The sequence below is a fragment of the Cebus imitator genome, unplaced genomic scaffold, assembly GCF_001604975.1.
Source record: "Cebus imitator isolate Cc_AM_T3 unplaced genomic scaffold, Cebus_imitator-1.0 Scaffold26, whole genome shotgun sequence".
Lineage (NCBI taxonomy): Eukaryota > Metazoa > Chordata > Mammalia > Primates > Cebidae > Cebus > Cebus imitator.
In genome coordinates this window covers 3,907,294-3,911,657 of record NW_016107341.1, presented here as the reverse complement: position 1 = coordinate 3,911,657, position 4,364 = coordinate 3,907,294, and the positions used below count along the sequence as shown (strand labels likewise).

The 4,364-nt window shown below is 35.2% G+C and overlaps 1 non-coding gene across 1 annotated transcript; it reads left to right on the top strand.

The window, feature by feature from the left end:
* Window positions 1-3,722: 3,722 nt before the first annotated feature.
* Window positions 3,723-3,886, top strand: LOC119470292. The gene has a single exon (XR_005199172.1). It is a non-coding gene; the product is annotated as a U1 spliceosomal RNA (small nuclear RNA).
* Window positions 3,887-4,364: the final 478 nt, after the last annotated feature.

Sequence of the window (4,364 nt, the reverse complement as noted above, 5' to 3'; positions counted from 1 at the left end):
CAGACATAAAAAAGAATGAAATCATATTCTTTGCAGGAACATGGTTGGAACTGGAGGCCATTATCCTTAGAAAACTAACATGGGAACAGAAAACCAAATTCTGCATGTTCCCACTTGTAAGTAGGACTTAAATGATGAGAACACATGGACACAAAAAGGGATACAATAGATACTGAGGCTTACAAAAAGGTGCATGTTGGGAGGAAGGAGAGGATCAGAAAAAAAAAACTAATGGATACTAGGTTTAATATATGGGTGATTAAATAATATGTACAACAAACCCCTGTGACACAAGTTACCTATATAATAAATCTGACATGTACCAGAACTTAGAGTTAAAAAAATGTAAATCTTGAAGCTAAAAATAAAGCCAATCAGGGCCATTAAAAATATTGAAATCTTGAAAGCATAACGTTTTCATTTGTGAGAATGAGTACAAATTTCTTAGTTCCAAGTTTTGGATGGTTGTAGACTTTGTGTATTAATACTGACAGGTGCAGATAAGATGCTAATGGAACACTTTAATATTATTTCAGTGGAAGAAGGAGGGGCGAGATTTGAATCATCTCAGTTCTGAAGATTTTCCTGAGAGGTAGGGAACACTTCCTGGTTGATGACTACCTATGGGTACTTATGGAACTTACGGTAGTTCTTTCCAAGTCTTGACATTTTTATTGTAATACATTCATTTGTTGAATCTCCATTGGTGAGTACTCCAATAACTTCCTTTGGCTGAACTAGGAAAAGGGTAAGTAAATTTATGAGATTTAAGGCTTTTATCAGCTTTGGAAATATAGGAAGCTTTTTTTTTTTTCTTTCTGATGAGAAAACTGAGGGTCTAGGTGGTTCAGATAAGATCACTGAATTAGTTAATGTCAGAAACAAAACTAGTCAGACATCTCCTAATAAAAGATTAATGTATTTTCTAGTATAATATAGTAGGCATTTATGGTTTTACCTATCCAAGCTCCTAAGTTTTGTGAAGTTTTGCTTTTCCTTAACATCTTCTATCACATTTTTACAGTGGGAACAACTGTGAAAATGCAGCAAAACTCTGCTCCTCTTGGCTAGGGCCATATAGCTGACTTAAGTCCTGGATATACTTCCTCCACCAAGAATTTGGAATTGAGACCAAAACAATCTAATTTTAATGTTTACTTTTAATGTTGCTGGTCTCCTGAATGGAGAAGATGAAAACCTGAGAACTCTGGACAGCTTCATTCTGCCATGTTGGCAAATAATCAAAAAAGCTGCACGTGTACCAAGAGAAGAAAGAAGCCACATCATAGAAAGGGGAACAGGCAAGACTGGGTTATGCTGACATTCAGATTCCTGGTTCCAGTTCACTCCTGAAGTCTGACTGCATCCCTGCCCTCAGGTTCACTTGAATATAATCCCCTGTGGATTGTTGAAGTATTATTTATCTTTTCTGCCTAAATCGTTTTACTTACAGTAAAAAAAAGACCAATAAATACTTTATGTGCCCTTCCACTGATCAGAATAACATATTTAGTCTCTTATAATGATAAAGAAATAAAAAATAAGACAGAAAAATCTACATAGAGATCTATGAAACTACACACATTTATGTCATACCTCTTTCAACAAAACAATCAATTCAAACATTTATTTGATTACTTTCTTGTGCTTTATTTTTTATACACCTACTACTGATTCTAGTGGTTGTATAAAAGATACCACCATTTCATGGTAGAGGCCATGTTAGTGTGCCAACATGGTCTCTGAATTATGGGCTATGCCTCTGTGGATATTATACTTATGAAGACATACATATGTTATGTATGAACATGCTTTTCTTGAAAAATTTACACCATTTGCCAACTAGATGCTAGTGATTTCCTCTGTGACTCTGTCCTTTTGAATATGCATAGCACACGTCTCTGAATCATCCGTCCAGCAATGATCATATTTCTACTCTCATCTGCTATGTCTAACAATTGTAAAACTCCAGAGATATGCACCTTATGTTTTTGCTTCAATATTTTTGTGGAGTTTTACTCAAATCTCAGTGCTAACCTCTTTGATAGCTACTAAACTGTATTTTGTTCTTTTCCTATGGTTGAAAATCAAATCACCCCAAATTATTTAAATGGGTATTTTAACCTTCATAGACTTCTCCATTAAGTCTAGCAAGATTTTTCATTGTCCTTGGTCAAGAACTCTGATGTAATAAATTCTTTTTTAATGCATTTTTCCTTTTACATAAAATTGAAGTCTCCACAACAACCTGCAGCTATTCACCAAATCAACATTCTTTTACAGCTCTTCATAAAGCCGGCCTTGTCAGCTGTATAGCTCGCTACAATCTTTGGTCATACTGTATCATGTGGTCACTAAGTTAGAGAATTTTAACTTAATGAAGGTAAAATGATTTCAACTTTGTGGATGAGATTCTCTGTAATTATAAAAGCTAAGGGAATTTCAACTATAGTTAGTCTCTATTTGCTTCCCACAGGTGTGTGGTAACAAATATACACATTAGGATTCTGCCGAGGCATAAGAAGCAAAGGTTTAAAAACTGTGAATCAGTCACATTTCTCTAATAGCCTTAACTAGCCACCAAATTACCAGAGTTAAATGAGTAAGAAGTCCAAAGTATTACTTCCATGATATACCTCTTTTTGGCTGGGGGGACTATTATGTTATAAAATAAATCAACACTGAACCAAAGAGGGTGGGTGTTATAAATAATCAGAAAGATAGAAACAGGAAAACAATATTTCTTATTCACTGGTGCTGCCACAACATAAAGAGAGAAAAATAGGAGAAAATGGAAGAAACGCTAAAAGAAGATGTGGGGCTTTGAAGTTGCACTGCTCAGAACTCCCTTCAAGAGAGCCTGCTGCAAGGAGCTTGGCTGGCTGACAGCCTCCATTGGCTACATCTTCACCTTCTGCGGAGTACTCAAGACCACACTGCTGAGGCCACACTTCCACTGGGTAGCTCTTGGCCATTAGCTGTGCAAAGCAGCAGTAGTAGAGCTGGCTCATTTCTGTCTGTACCTAGGACTCCTCTATAGGGCAACCTTTGCTCAAAACCTCACCAAGACTTTCTAAGAACTGCATTGCAATATGAAGTTCTTCCTATTCAACTGTCTTTTTTTTTTTTTTCTCTCTCTCTCCTGGTGTCCAGTGTTAGGCATTATGCACACATCTATCTGAAGGCTACCTACGCCTTCCTTTATCTTTTACAGGTATTTCCCTGCATACGCGGGATTTGCATGACAAATCCAAACTTGGTATCAACTTCTCAGAGGTCCCAAGCTGACCCTGAAACTAAGCTCAGAGAAATAAAAGAAATAAATTTTCCTTTATGAAATATAAATTTTACATCCTGTTTCAGCTTTTTGTCACTTAAAGGTGAGAAAAATCTATAATTTGAAGAAATGTTGACATCAATGGCAAAATAGATTAAAAAACAAAAAATGTTTTTGTATCTCTTTCTTTCACTCTTCCTCCTTCTTTTCCTTCCTCCTTCCCTCTCTTTTTTCCTCCCTCCCTCTCTTTATTTTTTTAAAAATCAAAACTGAAATTTGGCAAGGCATTTTATTTAAACATTTTGTCCTTTCTATTGTAGATCTAAAAACTTGCAAAAATTTTTTGTAGTGTTCTTTGTAGTGCCACTCATAGTGATAATTGTGGTAGTCTTTGATAGCTATTCTTGTTTTTTTGTGAACACACAGATTTAAGAAGAAAAATTGCATACTTACCTAGCAGGGGAGATACCATGATCATGCAGGTGGTTTTCCCAGGGCAAGGCTTATCCATTGCACTCTGGATGTGCTGACCCCTGTGATTTCTCCAAATGTGGGAAACTCGATTGCATAATTTGTGGCAGTGGGGGATTGAATTCGTGCTTTCTCCTGATTGTTCGTTAAAAAATAAAAAAAAAAAAAGAAGAAAGATTGCTATTACCAATGTAATTTAAGCAAACTCATTATTGCATAATGAGTAGCTTGCATACATTACTAAAGACATCTTTAGGAAGATTTCACTGGTGAATTTTTTGGGATAATAGTATAAGGAAACAAAAATCTACTCAATTTCTTATGTTATGATTACATTAATATGTTAATATTTTAAGAATACGCTATACACATATGCTTCATATAGATAAGATCAAATTTGGAGTAACAAATGCCTGCTAAAGTGCATTGTTAAAACTCTCCCTTTTAAATTCACATATATTACTTTATCTTTTCATTAATGTTTGGAGACAACATACACTAATCCTTATTAGAATGCCCACAATAAGCTTCAACAATATTTGACTTATGACACGTAGGTAAAGTAAGGTTATTCTTCACTATCTCACTCTTATGATTAGTTTATGGACTATAACCA